Consider the following 22,278-nt stretch of genomic DNA (forward strand, 5'->3'; position numbering starts at 1 on the left):
TTACAACACCGAGCCACCTTTCTTCTCGCACCTTCTTATCAAATAGTCCCTGAGAGGAACAAACAACTCAAGGCCACCAAGGAGAGCACCCACCTCTGCTTGGGACCTTAACTTTGTACTGGAAAAGCTCACGCTTTCCCCCTTTCAACCTGCTGAGTTAAAATTCCTCTCTTGGGAAAACAGCCTTGCTTCTGGCCATCACTTCAGCTAGAAGCGTGTCTGAGCTACAAGCACTTATGGTTGTTGGAACCCCTCATTTTCCATGCTGACCGGGTTTCCCTCAGGACTAACCCTTCCTTTATGCCTAAAGTGTGGTGTCCAGTGTGGCTCTCAACCAATCCATCCATTTGCCAACTTTTTTCCCTAATCCTCAAAAAATCAAAAGAATCCTGCACTCCTTGGGCGTGCACAGACAGCTCAGATTCTACCTTGCTAGGACTAAGCCCTTCAGAAAAACTGACCAGTTACTAGTCAGCTTTGCAACAGGGGCAGAGGGCAAAGCTATTTCAAAACAAACAATTTCCAAATGGATAGCATACTGTATCCATTTCTGCTACAAGCACCATAGGAAACCAACCCCTTAGTGGGTCAGAACACATTCCACTAGGGCAACATCTACCTCTACAGCATTTCTCAGGGGAGTTCCTACCAGGGACATCCTGGAAGCGGCTACATGGAGTTCTGTACACAACTTCACCAAGCATTACCACCTGCCTTATCTTTTCCAAATCCAGGGTAGGTTTTGCAACAGCAGTCCTGCAAGGCATACTAGCCAGCCCTAATTCTTCTCGACTGCCTCCACCCTTCTTCAGCTTTGGGAAGCCACCCAAGTGTGATGATTACAACAGTGAAACACTAAGAACATAGTACAGTTGTGTACACTTACCATAAATGTAGATGCTCGAGTGTATTCACGGTTACAGTCATGGTTTCCCTCCTTCCAGCCCCCTGATTTTCTTAGTGTTTCACTGTTGCAGTCATTACATTTGGGTAATCTGCTGACAGGTTGCCCTCATTCGGCCTGAATAACAAGTCTTGGGTCCTGCGTCAGTTGCTGTCTCCTCTTCCATGACGTCAGGTAGTCAGGGATATAAAACATGCAGCCGAAGCCATTTTATTCAGTCTTCCTTGATGCGCGGTGCCTGAAGCAGTTAGCAAATGCCGGTCAGCCGACTCCTGAAATTTTCTCATTCGAGTTTCAGAACCGAAGTCTTCAAACTAAAGCCAAGTACCCTGTTGCGGAAACCTTTTTCTTGCTCCTTACCGATGTCAGTAAAAGTTAATAATTGCATTACTTGTGGGAAGCAAATACCTCAAGGATTTTCATTTGTACTGTAAATGTACCTTGCTGTCGGTTTTGTGCTAGATTTAACCAACGCACTATTAAGCGTCTGTATATTTTTGTTTCTAAATATTTTGATTCAAGATTTAATTATCCTGAAATGTCGTCGGTTAGCAATCAGACTGCCAGAGTTCACAAAAAATGCAAAGAAAGACAGACAGTCGAGGTCCAAAACCAATGAAGTTTTTCCTAAGCCAGTTCGCCGGTACTTAGTGAGGCACTTTCGCAGCCCCTGATACTCGCTACGTTTGAGTCGCAGGCCTCTACAGAGACCCATTCGGAGTCCGTTATGCCGCGAGATTCTTATTGAACCCACGGATATCTCTCCCTTGGATGGGGTCCGAAGCCGCTGAGCAGGCACTGGCTTCTGAGGGTGTTTTCAGGCCTCAAAATTTTCATATTAAACAGACGCCAGCCTCAAAAACAAGGTCAAAAACATCATCAATGTCTAAAAAACTGACGCATGAGCCTTGTGCTCAGACCCCTATGCCTACAAAAACAGATCAAAATGGCTGAGGATTTAATTACCTTGATCAGGGGTTCCCAACCCCCCCTGCTAAGAGGCCTAGGCAAGGCACTGATTATGAATCTTCAGATCAGGTTTCCATTTCTTCTGATTCCTGTTCTGATCAGGAATTTTCTATTCCACCCTATGAGGATTCTGATGCAGAGGAATCCATTCCATCTGCTGCATCTCGGATTACTCTTTTGGAGAGACTTTGCATACCTTAAGGGAACATTTTTAATGGGAGAGTCAGGACTTCTCTGAATCAAAAAAGAGGCTTAGGGATTTCCTTCTTCCTCAGCATAGGCCTTTGGCAGTACCTCCTGTATTAGACATTGTTGATGTGTTTTCAGAATCAAGCATGGCTCCTGATTCCCTGCCTCTGGCTCCTAGTAAGCCAGACAGATAATACAGGGTTCCTGACTCCCACAAATTTCTATTCAAAAATCCTGCTGCTGATCCTGAGACTATTTCTCAGGGTCCCAAGGGTGTAAAGGCCTCTACAGCCCAAAATCCTACCCCCTCTGACAGAGATTCCATGGCGCTGGATAGATGAAGAAAAGGTTTATACGTCTGCAACCTTGGCAATCTGGGCCTTAAACTGACAGTTTCATATGCTTAAATATCAACAGCATGTTATGGGCTTACTGAAACAGAAAATGAAGTTGATTTCTGATTGTATGGAAAATAGAATTACAGGAATTATTGCATTCAGCAAAACAGGTTGGAAAGCATACTTATGTGGTTTTGATTCCTTGGATGCTTGTAGGGCCGCCATTACTGGATCTGTGATTAGAAGGCATGCCTGGCTCAAGGAGCAAAATCTGCCTGATCATGTTAAAGCTAAATTGTTGGATGCCCCTTTGCAGCATGATACTCTGTTTGGTAATAAGGCAGAAGAGGTTTTAAAGAAAATGGAAGACTAAGCTAAATCTACGCAAACTGTAAAATATTTCTTGCAAGTGCAGCCACCCAGGTTCAGTAGACACTGGCCTACTAAAAATTGGTCCTTTCCTGTGTCCAACAGAGCCACTCAAGGCAAATCCAGGTGCTCAAAAGGCTCCAGATACCAGTCACAGGGTTCTTACAGGTCAAAGCAATAGGGTGCCTCCACCTTCAAAACTGGAGGAAACCAAGCACAACCCTACAGTAAGCAGTCTCAATGCCTTTCCTCTACCATCACCAAGCACTTAACTTTTGACAGCCCCCTTGGGGGGGGGGGGGACTAGCACTTCATGCTCAAAACTGGCAGTTAATTACCCAGGACAAGTGGGCATTAAACATAGTATCCCAGGGGTACAGATTTCATTTCCATACTTTGCCAATTCCAAACTGATGGCTGGATCTGCCACAAAACCAGTGGGCAGAGGCCCAGAAATGAGTCATGTCTCTCATGGATATGGGGGCTGTTCAACCGGTACCAGAAAAGGAAAAAGGACAAGGTTTTTATTTGACTTTTCCTGGTACCCAGAAAAGACAATTCATGGCATCCAATGCGGGACTTATCGATTTTGAACACGTTCCTGGATATTCCAAAATTCAAAATGCTGACTTTACAACAGCTACTGCCTATGCTAGGCAGGAATGCTTGGTTAGTAACTCTAGACGTAAGAGGCATACCTGCATATCCCAATAAGGGAATCATGCACAACATACCTCCGCTTCAAAGCAGGTGTTTTGCATTACTAATTCTCTGCACTGCTCTTTGACTTATCTACTGCGCCCAGGGTCTTTACAAAGTGCCTGGCACCAATAATTGCATTCTGCAGAAAAGCATTCAGATTTATCCTTATCTGGACCACTCTCTCATTCAAGCAGAGAACAAGGACACTCTTCAGCATCTGGCGTTTGTAAAAAGGCTTCTAGCATGCCAAGGGTACACCATAAACGAAAATAAATCACAACTGGTACCCTCTCAAATAATTACATTCCTGGGTGCAAGCTTGAATACAGCTGCCCAGATGGCTTACCTTGCGCCTTACAAAGGCAACTGACAACAGACAAATGGCAACAAAAACACAGTTATCTGCAAGACAAATTCTGCAGGCTTTGGGGTTCATGCCATCCTGCATTCTACCAATTCCATATGCGAGACTGCATATGAGGAAACTTCAATGGTACCTAAAACGTTTATGGAGTCAACATTGTCAGTCTGGAAAACAATGATCCCTCTCATTCCCTGCCTGCAACAGGAGTTTCTTTGGTGGGCAGAGACATGTCACCAAAACAAGGGACTGTCATTCACTCCACCCCCTGCCACCCAAACCCTAACTACAGACGCATCAGACTATGCTTGGAGGGCCCACCTGGTGGGGAGATGCATTCAGGGCAAATGGGCCCAAACCAAATGCATCTGCATATCAACCAGAAAGAGATGCTAGCTGTTCAGAATGCTCTGACAGCCATTGAGGACTTACTTCATCCAGGACAACTACTGATAAAAACGGACAACACCACAGTTATGTGGTGCATAAGCAGGGGAGTACACATTCATATCCCCTTTGCAGACTAGCCATGGCCTTGTGGAACACAGCCTTGACTTGCCAAATACATCTTCAAGCTCTATTCCTGCCAGGAAAACAAAATACTCTGGCAGACGACCTAAGCAGAAATCTTATGGACCCGCTCGAATGGAAACTGGATCCACAAATCTCCAGCATGTTGACACAGAAATGGGGGAGCCCAGACATAGATCTATTTGCCTCTCCCCAACATTATTAGTTGGACAAATTCTGCACAAGAACCCATCACAAAAAAGCATGGAAAGTGGATGCCCTATCCTTCAGTCTATGCATTTCCCCCTCTGCCTCTACTCTCCAAGGTCTTATTCAAATCCGACAGGAAAAACCAAAAATTATCCTAGTTGCTTCAGACTGACCTCGCCAGCACTGGTACCCACTTCTAAGGAATATGTCTCAACTTTCTCCATGGTACTTGCCTCGAATACCTTATCTACTGTCTCAGCAGAACAATCAAATTCTGCACACTCTGCTCCAAACTCTGAATCTTGCAGCATGGCTGATTTAATTAATTATTCAAACAACACCTCTCAGTAAATCTGTGATTGATGTCATTTTGGAAGCCAGAAGGCCTAGTACTAGAAAATCTTATGCTGTTAAATGGAAGAGATTCTGCGATTGGAACCAAGCACAAGGAACAGACACAGCAGAGCCCGATATTCCTCAGATTTTACAGTATTTGACTGAGATGCTTGACAAGGGCCTATCATTTTCTTCAATAAAAATCCATGCCTCTTCCATCTCGGCTCATTACAACACAGAGCCTCCTCTTTTCTCATCCTCTGCTTAAACAGTATCTTAGAGGGGCCAAAAATTTAAGGCCTCCCAGAAGATCACCAACTTCTGCATGGGACCTCAATTTTGTGCTGGAAAAACTCGCCCTGCCTCCATTTGAACCAGCAGCTACTGCGGATATAAAATTTCTATCTTGGAAAATAGCTTTTCTCTTGGCAGTCACTTCAGCAAGAAAGGTTTCAGAATTACAGGCCCTCATGCCAGTGGAGCCTTTTATTACATTTTACCCGGACAGGGTGTCCCTCAGGACCAATCCTTCCTTTATGCCTAAGGTGGTATTCAGTGTGGCTCTTAACCAGGCCAATCACCTACTGACATTTTACCCAAATCCGCAAAACAAGGGGGAGCGGATTCTGCATTTATTGGATGTACATAGACTACTAAGATTCTACTTAAACAGGACCAAATCTCTAAAAGTCTGAGCAACTACTGGTAGCATTTTCTGCAGGGTCAGAGGGGAAGGCTATATCAAAGCAGACTATTTCTAAGTGGATAAGCCACTGCATTCATTTCTGCTACTTGCACCATGGTAAACCTGCGCCCAAGGGGATCAGATCACGGGCTGCCTCTACTTCAGCAGCTTTTCTCAGAGGGATTCCAACCAAAGACATTCTAGAAGCTGCTACTTGGAGCTCTGTTCATACCTTCACAAAGCATTATCATTTGCCTCTTTCTCCAAATCCAGGGCAGGCTTTACCACTGCAGTTCTGCAGGGCCTTATAGCCGCTCCTAATGCTGTTTAGATGTTCATCGTGCATACAGCTGCAGTCATAACAGATGGGTTCTCCTGCCGTCAGGCGGGTCCTCGGTCGGCCGAATTCCATAGTCTTGGTCCGGTGTCTGTTGTCGTCGCTTCTTCCCTGACGTCAGTGCGACAGGGGTATAAAAGAACCAGCCGACGCCATTTTCTTCAGTCTTTCTTGACGCGCGGTGCCCGAAGCAGAAGCAGTTCGCAAGTGCCGGTCGGCCAGCTCCTGAAATTACAAAAATTTTGCAACCGAAGTCTTCTTGAAAGCTAAGTACCCCGTTGGGGAAACAGACTGATGTCAGACAAAGTTAATAATTGTATTTCATGTGGGAAGCAAATACTGCATAAGGATTTCCATTCCCTCTGTATTCCTTGTTTAGGCCCAGACCACGACGTCTCGGTCTGTCGCTTTTGTGCTACATTCAGCAAACGCACCATTAAGCGTCGGGCGGAGTTCACCCAGCATTATTTTGGCAAAAATTTTAACTATATTATGTCGTCGGATACTCCGGCTCCAGTTTTGTCTAAAAAGCGCAAAGATAAGGACCAACACACGAGGTCCGCGGCCTCTACCGACACCATGCCAAAGCCGACTACATGTGGTCTGGTTCTCAGCGAGGCGCCTACGCAGCCCCTGACTACCGACGACACTTCATTGGCGGTGTCTCCTGTGCCCGAGGTCACAGGCTCCTCGGCCCACACCCCAACTACAGATACCGAAGCCACTCTTGGCGGTGAATCTCAAAATGTGGACAGGTCTACCTCCTCTCAAGGTGTCTTCAGACCTTCCTCTTCTTTTTCCATCAAGGCTTTCACTAAGTCTAAAGCAGCCATGCATTCCAAGAGACAAGCTACACAGGGCCCATCTCCAGGCCCCATGCCTAAAAAACAGATGCTTAAAATGGCTGAGGATTTAATTACTCTTACCAGGGGTTCTCAACCCCCCCCGGACAAAAGGCCCAGAGTGGAGGAAGAATCCCCCTCCTCTGATCAGGGCTCCATTATATCAGAGCACTCTGATGAACAGGAACATTCTTACTCCCCTTTTGAAGACTCTGATGCAGAGGAGTCCATTCCCTCTGTATCCCCCCCAGAGGATTACTCATTTGGGGAAACTTTGCATACCTTAAGGGAACACTTCCTCTGGGAAGGCCAAGATTATTCAGATTCCAAGAAAAGGCTTAGGAATTTCTCTTGCTACCTCAGCACAGGCCTCTGGCTATACCTCCTGTCTTGGACATACTAGGCGATGTGTACTCGGAGGCCTGCCTTAACCCAGTTCTCTACCTCCAGCCCCAGTCAAGCCTGACAGGTACTACAGGGTTCCTGACTCGCACCAATTTCTATACAAAAGCCATGCTGCTGACCCAGAAACTATCTCACAGGGCCCCAAGGGAATTAAGGCCTCCACTGCTAAAAATCCATTACCTTCGAGAGATTCCAGATCCTTAGAAAGGTGGGGAAAAAAGGTATATACCTCGGCCACCTTAACCATGAGGGCATTAAACTGTCAGTTCCATATGCTAAAGTACCAACAGTTTTTGTTATCACAATTGAGAAGTAAAATGTCACAACCTGAACAACCAGACTTGAAGGAGTTGCAGGATTTGATGCATAGTGCAGAACAAGTGGGTAAACATACCTTACAATGTGGTTTTGATGCTCTAGAGGCCTCATGTAGAGCTGCTGTTACAGGATCAGTCATACGTAGACATGCCTGGCTCAAGGAACAAACCTTACCAGATCATGTCAAAGCTAAATTACTAGATGCCCCTCTACAAAAGGATGTATTATTTGGTGCTAATGCTGAGGAGGTATTAAGGAAAATGGAGGAAAAGGCTAAATAAATGCAAACAGTGAAAGATTTTCTACAGGTACAACCCCCACGTTTCAGTAGATATTGGTCCTTTCCAGCCACGGACAGATCCCAAAGAGGTAGATACAGGCGCCCAAGGGGCAGAGGGCAATCCCAAGGATCGTTTAGAGGCAGACAATGGCAAGCTCCTACACAAAGAGGTGGTGAGGATAACTCGCAACCATTCAGAAAGCAAGCCCAATGACTTTCCCCTTTGCATGCCAAGCAAGACTCAAATGGCAGCACCCTTAGGCGGAAAACTGGCATTATTTTCAAAAAATTGGCATATTGTCACAAAAGACAAATGGATCCTGGACATTATAAACAGAGGCTACAGATTCCATTTTCACACCCTTCCAAAAATGAGAGGCATGCCAAACCTGCCACACAATCAAAGGGCAGAGGCACAAAGACAAATTTTAGATCTCATAGACATGAAAGCTATTCAAGAGGTACCTACGCACGAACAAGGTCAAGGTTTTTATTCCAATTCCTGGTACCAAGGAAGGGAAAAGATTGGAGACCTATTTTGGACCTATCCATCGTAAACACATTTCTACTCGTACCAAAATTCAAGATGCTCACTCTACAGCAGCTTCTTCCCATGCTGGGCAAGGAGTCTTGGCTGGTAACATTGGATCTCAAGGAGGCATACCTGCATGTCCCAATCGGACAAAATTGCAGAAGATACCTCAGATTTCTTGCAGGTTCAACCCATTATCAATTCTCTGCATTGCCCTTTGGCTTATCTACTGCGTCCAGAGTATTCACGAAATGCCTGGCATCAGTAATTGCCTACTGCAGACTTCAAGGGATACAAATATACCCCTTTTTGGACGACTGCCTGATCCAAGCGGACAGCAAGCACATTTTTCTGAAACATCTGGCTTATGTAATAATGTTGTTGAATTCTCTGGGATACACAGTCAACAAAATGAAATAAAGGCTAATACCCTTTCGGAAAATAATTTTCCTGGGTGCCAACTTGGACACAAACACCCAGATGGCCTACCTCACGCCAGAGAAGCAGGGGCAACTAACTCAATACTTCAGAACACTAGCAAATTGCACCAGGCTGACTGCAAGGAAAATCCTGCAGGCTCTGGGATTCATGGCATCTTGCATCTTACTAATCCCATGTGCAAAGCTGCATATGAGGAAACTTCAATGGTACCTGAAAAACCTATGGTCTCAACACAGCCACAGTTTGGAAACAATACCACTAATTCCATGTCTTCAAAAGGAATTTCTGTGGTGGGCTCAAGCATGCCAAACAAACGCAGGTCTCCCATTCAGCAAGCCTCAAGCAAATCAAGTCATCACAACAGATGCCTCGGACTACGCCTGGGGGGCGCACATGACAGATCGGTGCATTCAGGGCAAATGGTCCCAAAAAGAAAAGCACCTCCACATCAATCAAAAGGAAATGCTAGCAGTAATAAATGCTATTATAGCTTTCAAAGACCTTCTGCAACCAGGTCAACTTTTGATAAGGATGGACAACACCACAGTAATGTGGTACATAAACAAACAGGGAGGAACCCATTCATACCCCCTATGCAGACTGGCCATGTCACTTTGGAACATGGCCCTGGACTTACAAACCGAACTACAAGCACAGTACTTGCCAGGCAAAGAAAACACGCTGGCAGACACCCTAAGCAGAAATATGACAGATCCACACGAATGGAAGTTGCATCCTAAAGTTTTTACAGAGATAATTCAAGCATGGGAAAGGCCAGACATAGATCTCTTTGCCTCCCACAAAAATCACCAATTGACAAAATTCTGCTCAAGGATTTTTCATCCAAAGGCCTGGAGAGTGGACGCTCTTTCAGTTGGACATCAATGACAGTTTATGCCTTCCCACCTCTTCTTCTGCTGCCCAAAGTTCTATTAAAAACCAGAGCAGACAGACCAAAGATGATTCTCATTGCTCCAGACTGGCCAAGACAACACTGGTACCCACTCCTGAGGAGCCTGACGCATTCCCCACCATGGACCCTGCCTCTAATGCCTCTTCTGACTCAGCACAGCTTCAAAACTCTTCACAGTCAGCTAAAAACACTCAATCTAGCCGCATGGAAGATTCCTTAGCATCACAACAGACCCTACTCTCCAAGGAGGTGCAGGATGTCATTTTGGAGGCCAGAAGGCCGTCTACTAGAAAAGCTTACTCCGCAAAATGGAAACGGTTTTGTGTCTGGAATGAGAAAAAGGGCCAGGATCCTGGAAAATTGAATTTACCTCAAATATTACAGTATCTAGCTGAGCTGCTAAGCTGTGGACTTTCATTCTCCTCCATTTCTGCAGAATACAATACTGATCCACCCTTATTCTCTCACCCCCTCTTAAGACAGTTCCTCAGAGGGGCTAAGAATCTAAAACCCCCAAGGAAACAACCAATACCTGCTTGGGATCTCAATTTCATTCTAGAAAAGCTGACCTTGCCTCCTTTTGAGCCAGCTGCCTCATCAGATTTGCAATATTTGTCCTGGAAAACAGCTTTCCTTCTGGCCATTACCTCAGCTCGTAGGGTATCGGAACTACAAGCTCTCATGGCTGTGCAGCCATTTATAATCTTCCATCAAGACAGAGTTTCCTTACGAACCAACCCGTCCTTTATGCCAAAAGTGGTATCCAGGGTAGCTTTGAATCAGGCTATACACTTACCTACCTTTTATCCTAATCCTCAAAACAAAGGGGAGAGATTACTACATTCCTTGGACATACACAGACAACTGCGTTATTATTTGGACAGAACAAAGCCTTTCAGAAAATCAGAACAGCTCTTTGTGTCCTATGCTATAGGAGCTCAAGGAAAGCCAATTTCCAAACAGACAATTTCAAAATGGATAGCCCACTGCATATGCTTTTGCTATTCTTTTCATGGCAAAACTTGTACCTACAGGCATCAGATCTCACTCCACAAGGGCCACGGCTACCTCTGCAGCTTTTCTCAGAGGAGTTCCTACCAAAGATATTTTGGAAGCAGCCACTTGGAGTTCTGTGCATACCTTCTCCAAGCACTACCACCTTCCATTATACTCCAAATCTAGAGCGGGCTTTGCCACTGCAGTCTTGCAGGGCATTCTGGCTCCTCCTAGTTCCACCTAGTGCCTACCACCCCTTTCTTAGCTTTGGGATTCTACCCATCTGTTATGAATGTAGCTGTATGCACGATGAACATAGTACAGTTTTGTACCTACCATAAATGTAGATGTTCGAGTGCTAATACAGCTGCAGTCCAGGTTTCCCCTCTTGGGACAGGCCTATTGGCTAACACCTCCTCATGCAACCTGATTGGGGTATTCATTCTTGATGTATTTGCTTGCACTACTGTATTTTGATTATATGGCATTGTTTTATTACACAAATTTATGTATTGCCTTCCGTCTGGGGGCACCTGACATCTGGGGCAAGAAAAACTGAAGAAAATGGCGTTGGCTGGTTCTTTTATACCCCTGTCGCACTGACGTCAGGGAAGAAGCGACGACAACCGACGCCGGACCAAGACTTTGGAATTCGGCCGACCGAGGACCCGCCTGACGGCAGGGGAACCCATCTGTTATGACTGCAGCTGTATTAGCACTACATCTACATTTATGGTAGGTACAAAACTGTACTTTCCATCCTCCCGTCCATAGCTTTGGGATTCTAACCAAATGTAATGACTGCAACAGTGAAACATGAAGAACATAGTACAGTTGTGTAAACTTACCATAAATGTAGATGTTGGAATGTATTCACTGTTGCAGTCCGGGTTAGCCACCCGCCATCCCCCTTTCTATACCTTTTCTTTCCTTCACTATACACTAGAGCCTTTGTGGTGTATTTGCTTTTAGATGAAGGTAAAGTTTGTTGCTAAAAGTGCATTTATAAATATTTCTGTTTTATATATATATATATATATATATATATATATATATATATATATATATATATGTGTGTGTGTGTGTGTGTGTGTGTGTGTGTGTGTATGTATGTCTATTTTTGCTCCCCATTTGGGGGGCACCTGACATCTGGGGCAAGAAAAACAGAATAAAATGGCGTCTGCTGCATGTTTTATACCCCTGACGTCCTGGAAGAGGAGACAGCAACTGACACAGGACCCAAGACTTTGTTGTTCAAGCCGACTGAGGGCAACCTGCCAGCAGATTACCCAAATGTAATGACTGCAACAGTGAATACACTCTTAACATCTACATTTATGGTAAGTTTAGATAACTTTACTTTTTTTCTCTCTCGCCTCTCTATGGCTATTACCGACCCTTTCAGGGGCATTGGTATTGGTATTTTACTGGTGATATTTTCCCTACCATAACTTAGCTCCCTATTTGGGGCAAGAAAAACTGATATAATGGCATCGGCTGCTTGTATTTATACCCCTGATGACCGGACGTCAGTCCTGGAGTGACAGCATCCGAGACAGAAATACTAAGTCTCTGGTATTCGGGCTGACTAAGGGCTACCTGCAGGCAGATAACGCAGGTGTGATGACTACAACAGTGAATGCACTCTAACATCTACATTTATGGTAAGTGTACACAGCTGTACTTGTTGGGTCCTTTTCTTTTTGGCATTTATTTCTCAGGTCGTCAGGCTATCACTCCTGACCTATGGTTAACTAAGTTTGCAGATGACTGTAAACTGGGTGGTGTTATTCAGTCTTCAGCTGACACACCGTTGCCCAGACCTAGATTAGACCATGTTTACCTGTTGGTGCAAGAACAAATGCAAGAAAAATGTAGCATAGTTAATCTTGGTAAACAAAACAGTTTAACTTGTCATGTAGCTGATGCACCCCTCAAGTAAGACACTGTTACAAGGGATTTAGGCACTCTTGTGATCATTCCTTGTTTGACCAGCATGTCTCCACAGTAGTTCAGAAAAAAGTTTTAGGTGGCTTTACTAATTTCCTAGGTCATCCCCACTAGATCCAATGATGTCTCAATTCACCTTTACTCATATGTTATCTGGCCCATTATTGAATGTAAAGCATCTTTTGATATGTAGCTATCTGAACATATCACACAACTTTAGAGACCTCGGAGATTAATAACTAAGATTATTTGAGGACGCCAATCTTTTAATCAGGAGAGACGGTCAGCCCTTTCTCTGTGCTTGGTCTGCCACAGACTTCTCTGTGGAGACCTGTGCCTAGCTTTTCAAGCCATGAAAGATCCCACCCTTTTTGACTTCTTATTCCTTCACAAAATTAATAGTACCTCACGTACATGGTTAAAGGAAGTAAACCTTTAGCTGTAGATAGACATGTTTTTGTGACTTCAGTGCATTTCATAGTCCTGGAATAAACTTCCACTAAGTGGCAAGCAGAGTAGCCTTTGCCACCTTCAAAGTCACCCTAGATAATTGGATGGGCAGCCTCGAATTCTCCCCTCATTTATCTTGTTCCTCCTTGAAGTTAGAGGTAACTTGTAAGTAGGGTTTTTTGGGTAGGCTTGCAATGGTCTGCAGACTGCTTAATACTTGCCTGTGAACCTATTGAAGGATTACATCTTAAAGCTTACATAATGGCAGCACAAATGCACCATATTTCACTTCTGTCTACTGCTGTTTTAAGGTGATATTTTTCATATAATATTTATAATTTTCATATTTTCCTAGATGTTACAACAGCAATGAACAAAAGATGCTGGAGGGATAGGTTCCTGACCCAGAGACTCCCCATACTCTGGAATAGACTGCCCATACATGTCAAGCAGACCGCCTCCTTGGCCCTCTTCAAAAGGAACCTTGATTGGATGGGAGATGGGAAATTCACCCCGGGGATCACGTCAGTTGCCCTGCTAGACAGGGGTCCAGGAAAGTAAATATTGTGGGAAGAAATATCTGGGGAATTGTTTAGCTAGGCTTGTATAGGCCCTAGGGCCAATAGCCGAGTACCAACCTATGAAAATAACACAGTTGCTTAGCCACATATGAATTCTCACTGATGGTTGAGCAAAATGTTGCTTTTACAGTATGTATTTTGCTTGAGTGGTTACATAGATATTGTATGTTTTCTACAAAATTTACACAACTTATGTTTAATGTATTGGGTGGCACAGCAGATAGTGTTGGCTCAAGCAAGAAGTTCTCTGGTTCGTGTGCCTTCTGTGCGGAGTCTACACATTCTCCCTGTGTTCATGTCAGTTTTCTGCAGGTGATCCGGTTTCATCCCACATTCCAAAGATATGCAGTAAGTTGATTGGACACTAAATTGGCTGTGTGTGTTACAAAAGAACAGCTGTGGCAGAGCTAGCCAACCAATGGTGTGAACCTTGGCTATAGACAATTCACTGTTGAAGTGACACCCAACCCCACGTGGGAAAAGTGGTTGCAGATGGGTGGATTATACGTTCCATTTTTAAGCCCTGGTATCTATGAACACTACCACTGTAAAGATGTGCTTGTGTTGAATAGATTGTGATTTACATTTCTTTAGTAACCTATGTGGCTTCAGAGATCTGAGTATTTGCTTGAAATGTGAGGCCATAACTTGATTTCATCAAAAAAACTTGGGACGCAGTGATTGGGAGTGGAGTACAAGCCTCCAGAGTTCCATTGGAGTTAATGGGTTAATGCAGTTCTTTGAGGTATCTTCTTTGGTCCAGCATACACGACATAGGGCTGACAACAGATTCACCTGCACCAAAAGTATATTTTGGTGCTATTTTCAATCCCCAGAATTGATATATGCGTTTATTACTTTATTTTTAAGAAATAAAAAATTGTATACTGCGGATAAAGTTTACACACGCCTGTTAAAATGCCAGGTTTTTGTGATATAAAAAAATGAGACCACAATAAAATATTTCAAAACTTTTCCCACCTTTAATGTGACATATAACCTGTACAATTCATTTGAAAAACAAATCTGTTAGGGGAAAAAAAATATAAAAAGTAAAAGTACAATAAGCTGGTTGCATAAGTGTGCTTACCCTTAAACTAATACTTTGTTGAAGCACCTTTTGATTTAATTACAGCATTCAGTCTTCTTTGGTAGGAGTCTGTCAGCATGGCACATCCTGACTTGTCAATATTTGCCCACTCTTCCTTGCAAAAGCACTCCAAATCTATCAGATTGCAAGGCATCTCTTGTGCACAGCCCTCTTCAGGTCACCCCACAGATTTTCTATTGGATTTATTTCTGGGCTCTGGCTTGGCCATTCCAAAACTGTAATTGTCTTTTGGTGAAGCCATTCTTTTGTTGATTTGGATGTATGCTTGGGGTCATTGTTATGTTGAAAGGTGAAATTCCTCTTAATCTTCAGCTTTCTAGCAGATGCCTGAAGGTTTTGGGCTAAAAGTGACTGGTATTTGGAACTGTTCCCAATTCCCTCCACCTTGACTAAAGCCCCAGTTCCAGCTGAAGAAAAACTCCAAAGCATGATACTGCCACCACCATGCTTCACGTGGGGGTGGTGTTCTTTTGGTGATGTGACGTTTGTTTTTGTGCCAAACATACCTTTTGGAATTGTGGCCAGAAAGTTCAACCATGGTCTCATCAGACTGTAACACATTTTCCCACATGCTTTTGGTAGACCTGATGATGTATTTTACAAATTTAGCTGGGCCTGGATGTTTTTCTGTGTAAGAAAAGGCTTCCGTCTTGCAACCCTACCCCATAGCCTAGACATATGGAGAATACGGGAGATTGTCATATGTAGTACACAATCGGTACTTGCCAGAAATTCCTGCAGTTCCTTCAGTGTTGCTGTAGGTCTCTTGGCAGCCTCCCTGACCAGTTTTCGTTTAGTCTTTTCATCAGTTTTGGAGGGATGTCCAGTTCTTTGCAGAGTCACTGTTGTCCCATATTTTCTCCACTTTTTGATGACTGTTTTTTCACTGTGTTCCATGGTATATCCAATGCTGTGGAAATTTTTTTGTACCCTTCTCCTGACTGATACCTTTCAACAATGAGATCCCTTTGTAAGCTGTCTGCAAACCATGTCTTTTGCTGTAGCAGACAACTGAGTAAATATTAGGCAAATCCTACTAGGATAGTTGAACTTTATTTGGGGTTAATCATTCTCTTTAATTGATGGCAGGTGTGTACCTAAGAAGATTGAATGTTGTAATTAAATCAAAAGGTGCTTCAACAAAGTATTAGTTTAAGGGTGTGTACACATGCCATCAGCTTATTGTACGTTTATTTTTTTATATTTTTCCCCTAACAGATTTGTTTTTCAATTGAATTGTACAGGTTATAGGTCACATTAAAGATGGGAAAAGTTTTGAAATTATTTATTGTGGTCTCTCTTTTTATCACAAAAACCTGTCATTTTTAACAGGGGTGTGTGCGCTTTTTTTTTATATCCACTGTATGTCTGGGAGAGAAAAAAGGTCACAATCTTTGACTTGTGAAAAATGTTAATTTTATGAGTGCTGAATTTTTCAGACTTTGCTTGAGTTTATTTACAATTGGTCATTGTCATCTGGTTGTGCCTGTATTAAATTCCCTTTGACAGAAACTTGATGATGATAAAAGTTTTTGATTGGTGTGTCAGATGTACAGCATTTTTTTATTAAGTAAGTTTAAGGTGCACACATCTCCAGATAGGACATAATCCTTTTGCTAATCTTTATTTTGGACATTGTCAAATCAGTTTGGAAAGCCCCAGACTCTAGGCTTTCTGCTGGGCTGTGTGTAGAGCACCAGCAACCATTGAAACTTTTGCATAAAAGTTTGAAAGGAGATTGTAATTTCTTTCTCAGCCCTTAGTCCCAGTATTAGATTGCAGCTGATGCTACAGATCTGCTTAACAAAGAATACAGACTGGCAAATAGATTTAGGAAAAGGATGTACACTGATGGCCAGTCTCACTGAGAGGAAATTAACTTCTTTACGTGTGGTGGTTTCTATTATGCAAGAAGACACTCTGGTCCATGAGCTTTCAGGGTCAAACCTAAACTGAAGAAAACTTTTGTACAAAGATAATAAAATGACCCCACCACCACCACACACCCACATGCATCCAGTACTCTTAACTGCATAATGGAAGTTTGCAGTCCCAAAAGCCATGAGTAGATGAGGATGTAGATGCTGTTCATGATTTGGGACGCAGCTTTTCCTGGAGCGTTATGAATAAGATACTGGTGGCACGTTAAATAACCAGTCCCTGTTTTGGTAGCCTGTATATGAAGGCACAGTGCTGTCTGAAGAAACAAGTTACCTGTGTATTCTGCTGTCTTTTAACATGATATTTTAGAAACATGCTGGAGTAGCTGGACCAGGAAGCCAGACGAGCACACTACATATACTAGGGAGAGAAGAACTGCTTGTACATGCATGTACAAGCTATACTTACAGATCACCGTACTTGTTTTTGTTGCTCATGAAAGAAAGTCTGCTCATCTATATTGTTGGTCTCGTCCCTCGATATGGGAGATGCAGGTGGGTGGCTACCAGTGGAGAATTGGAGTAGATGTTTAATTTGTAATTTATTTATTTTTTAACAAATGATGAAATTGTGACCAATATGCACAAAATTTAATACTACACTATCGACTGTTGCAGTGCTATAAAATGTCAGGATCACACTGGGGTGGGTCATTTATGACCAAATGCATGCATGATGTGAAAATAGTGCGCTTTAAGCTTTTAAGTTTAAAACTGTTTGTTATACAGATGTAACTTTTGTATTGTACATTATGATTATTTTTGTGGCCTTCCTAATAATGTTCCTATACTGCTTATAAGAAGCTGCCATTGAATCTTGAATAGCATGAGTTTACGTAACTAGGTGAACCCAGTGTTTGTTCTGAAAGGCAGCCATTCAGCGAAGCAGAGTGGTAGTCACAGTAAATTATACAGATTTACAGAGGAGTGGAATTTTACACCAAGTGCTTTATGTACCACCCCAATCTTTTGCCAGTGGCAGATGTGTGTCAAACTGCTATACCCACTGTTTATTTTGTGGGCAATTTAATGGCCATTTTCCTTATAGTGGGAGACCATATATTGGGTTTCAAGGGTGAAATATACCGTAATCTGCATCATTCAATAAGGGGTGGGATAAAAAGTGGGTATAAATGAATCCTTACTGGGTTTTTAGCTACACTGTAATTCACTGCCTATAGATGAACTCAGCAGCAGCCTGAGAATGCCATTTAATGGTGATACCTTACAGTTCTTTGTTGCTGCCTGTGGCAGAACCTAGCAATATATGAAGCATTATATGGGGCTTTGTGCTTCAGTGCCCCATACAAAGGTGTCCTGAGCTAATTGGATTTGTGTAAAGTTTTGAAGAAAGTCCTGTAGAAAGTTCCTAGTAAAAAGGAGTTATTTATTTTGTGGGTTTGAGCATGGGAATAGACACAGCATCATGAAGTAAATCAGATAAGAGCATGAAGCAGCAAATTTTCTGTCTGAATTCAAACTATTTTATCATCGGACTGATTTTACTGTTTTGCAGGTACTTGGCTTTTCAACTCCACAAGGAAGAGTGTCCATGATTGCATTTGTTCTCAACTCACTCACATGGTAAGTGTGCCATAAATTTCCTTTAGTCCTCTGTCCATCTCCAAAGCATTCAGAACAGCCATCTCCCTAAATATTTTAGGATTTTACTGTGCAATGTAATACAAGCATTTTTCTGCTTGTGCTTCATTTCTCCCTCAGACTCTATGAACAGTTGCATGCTGCTCAGCCCAGTGGTGTGCTTTGTGTGCTGTCTTTTCATGGCACAGTAAGAAGAATGCAAATAACTTATGATGGTCTGTATTGGGCTACAATGATTTCTAGAATAATTTGCAATAGCTGTTAAGACTCAAAGGGAGTAAGCTAAAAATGCTCAGATTAAAAGCTAGTCTCTGAACATTTGACTCCGCATCCTAAGTTAATTTTGGTGAGCTGGGTAGAAATCTTAAGAAATTTGTATGCAAGGTATTTAATAGGCAAACAGAATGGTATGTTGCTGCCAGTCATAACAGAAGAAAGGGGGCACTGGTCTTTAAGATTACGCAAAGGCCAAAGCACACATCAGATAAAGAGCATTAGGAGTACCCTTACTTCCTCTGTTGTATTACTTTCAAGACTACAGTTTACTCTTCTGATTTAGTTATGTTTGATGGCCAAGGATCAGTATTCCCTTCATTGTAAAGCACTGTTTGAATCTCCTGACTGGACCTGTATTCATTGAGTCAGATCCAGCCATGCACCACTCTTTCTGGAAGAAATCCTAATTTGTGTATTTTTTTGAATGTTTTGATGGCTCTTTCTTTGTGTATATATTCCCTTTATATTTTGGTAACTGTAATCTACTTAAGATGCAGCCCTGTACCATCAGCTAACTGCCGTCCACTCAAGATGGTGCCTAATATTTAAATTCTAAATTAACAAGAGCTTGCTTTATCTTTGACTGAAGATATCTCGATATAGTTTCCATATCACATGACATAATGGATTTCCTTTGAAAGACTAGAAAAAGGTAGTTGATTGGCATGGGGCAGTATGCTTTAAGCTAGCAACAAGGCTGACTTTATTTCCATATTTTTGCAACATAATAGTCCTCTTGAATTGCACACAGTTTGTGATTTGCCAAAAAAAAGTGCTTATATGCCACCATAATCTTTTGAGTGGTGCACATCTCGGATGTCTATTAGTTGTGTATGTCTTGTTACTCAGGGGCTTTCTTGGTTTTGTTCTGATTTGTAGTGTCATACTATTCATATGTTCACAGGTTCATAGGTGGGTACTAGGCTATTGGCCCAAGGGCCTATATAAGCCTAGCCAAAAAGGTACCCTGGCTTTCGCCGCCCAAGAAAATTATTTTCCTGTGCACCTGTTAAGCAGAGCCACAGAAGTGATCCCCAGGGTGAATTTCCCATTTCCCGTCCAATCAAGATTTTTCTTGGTGTGCTAATGAGGAGCTTTGTTTGATATAGATAGGTAGTTTGGTCCAGGGTATGGGAAGTCTCTGGGACAGAAATCTATCCCTCCAGCATGTTCTGTTTATTGTGGTGACAAGGTTTAGGTCCCTAGAGTGTGTAGCTTGGAGGGACTGGGATTTCTTTAAGTGGAGCATGTCCAACAGCTCTGGGTTTGACATAGCTTTGTATGTTGGGCAGAGATCACCTCTGAGTAGGCGCTATGCGACAGAGTAAAGCTGGAGTTTTTTGAGACTGCGTAGGGCATCTGTTTGAGGCTGGTAATCCTCTTTGTGAGGTATTTCTGCGGCCTTTCCAGTTGTTGTAGATGTCTTGTGAGGTACATACCAAAAGGGGCATTGTACTCTACAATGGGTCTGAGTGAGTAGAAGGGAACAATTACCGCTCTTCCTGGATGAGAAGCCTTTTGTGATGCAGTGTGCCACGCAGAAGGATTTCCTGACTACTGTGGAGATGTGATTATCAAAGGAGATTATCAAGGTCTCTTATCACACTTCCTGTGTTAAGTAGACTACTGCCTATGTGGTAGTTAATGGGTACAGAGTTTTTACCAAAAGGGATGACTATGCACTTTTTGGCATTGAGCTTGAGGCCATGGCTTTGACACCAGGCATCTGTCTCAATGAGGCCCTTTTGTAGGATATCCACATAGTTAGAGTTTTGATTATGGCTCCTAGTTTACAGTCATCTGCGAACTTCATTAGCCAAAGACCTCCTATTATGTACTTCAGAGAAGTAGATACCAAACAGGAGAGGACCCAGGACTGAAACTTGTACTCCATTTTTCACTGGTCTGAAGTCTGATTTGTAGTCTGCTACTTTCACAGTGTGAGTTCTGTCAGTGAGCCAGTTGGCAACCCATCTTGTGACATAGGGATTTATGCCTAGTTTAGTGAGTTTATCTATAATTCGACTGTGGGATGGTGTCGAAAGCCTTGACGAGATCTAGAATAGGCTGTGTGAACCACCTTGCCCTCATCTTTGGCTTTGGTGACTGCTTCAAAGAAGTCTGAGACATGATCTGCCTTTTACAAACCCGAACTGGGTGGGGTTCAGAGTTTGGAGATTACCAATGTCTTTGTTCATAAGTTCCATGATGATACATTCCATGGCCTTGCAGACCAGGCTCGTCAGGCTAATGGGGTGGTAGTTCCTGGGGTCCATGGTGGATCCCTCTTTGTGGAGTGGGATAACAGTCACTGTACGCCATTCAGTGTGCACAAAGCCTGAGGTGAGGGTATGACTGAACATGGTACTTAGGTGGGGTGCCAATTCGTTCTGCAGTTCGTGTAGAATGCAGCCTGGGATGTTGTCATTTCCCATGGATGCTTTGGAGAGTGGTTTTTACCTGTGCAGCTGTAATTACAGGAACTTTGCATTCTTCTGGTATAGAGATGGGCCCTTTAGGGGATGAGAGGGAGGGTAAAGTTAGCACTGAACCGATCTGCTCGGATGTTGGCAATATCAGTTGTTTCTGTATATTTAGTGCCATTGTGCTGTAACTTAGAGCAGATCTGAGTATTGCCATTTAAATTCTTAACATAGCTATAGAATGCTTTGTGGTGGTCATTAGAAATGGTGGCAATTTTTTCGTAACTAGCTTTGGAGGATTTTGAGAGATCTCAGCTTCTTACTGAGGCTGACCAGGGAGATGTTCGTGTTTCACTGTTGCAGTCATTACACTTGGGTTATCCTGCTGGCAGGCGGCCCGCAGTCAGCCCGAGTTACAAAGTCTTGGTCCGGCGTCTGTTGCTGTCGCCTCTTCCCTGAAGTCAGTGCACCAGGGGTATAAAAGATGCAACCAAAGCCATTTTCTTCAGTCTTTCTTGCCGTGCGGTGCCGAAGCAAAAGCAGTTCGTAAGTGCTGGTCGGCCGACTCCTGAGATTTTCAAAATTGAATTTCAGATCGAAGTCTTCAATAAAGCTAAGTACCCCGTTGGGGAAACTTTTTCTTGCTCCAGACCGATGTCAGTAAAAGTTAATAATTGTATTTCTTGTGGGAAGCAAATACCTCATAAGGACTTTCACTCTTACCTTATTCCTTGCCTAGGCCCTGACCACAACGTTACTAGTTATCGGTTTTGTGCTAGATTCAATAAGCGAACTATTAAACGTTGGTTTGATTTTGCTCTGCATTACTTTGGCCGAAGGTTTAATTACATAATGCCGTCGGAACAACCGACAACCGCAATTTATAAAACAACGCAAAGAGAAAAAGGACAGGCATCCGAGGTCCAAAACCGGCGACAAAGCCTCTTCTACTCCAGTTGCCGGTTTTCAGTGAGGCGCTTTCGCAGCCCCTGACACCCGCTACCTCAGAGCCACAGGCCTTAACCGACAGCCACGTGGAGACACTGAGGCCTGTGGAAACTCGAGGTATTGGGCCTACGGAAACTATACCCTCAGATGAGTCCGGAGCCGCTTAGCAGGCACCAGCTTCTGAGGGTGTTTTCAGACCTTCACAGCTTACAATTAAGACTACTACAGCAGCAAAGGCAAAGTCAAAAACACCATTAAAGACAAGGAAACAAGTACAGCATTCTCCAGAACAGTCATCCATGCCAAAGAAACAGATGCTTAAGATGGCCGAAAACCTAATTACCTTAATTAGGGGTTTTT

This window comes from Protopterus annectens, chromosome 12.part0 (assembly GCF_019279795.1).
Source record: "Protopterus annectens isolate FY-2018-M chromosome 12.part0, PAN1.0, whole genome shotgun sequence".
Classification (NCBI taxonomy): Eukaryota; Metazoa; Chordata; order Ceratodontiformes; family Protopteridae; genus Protopterus; species Protopterus annectens.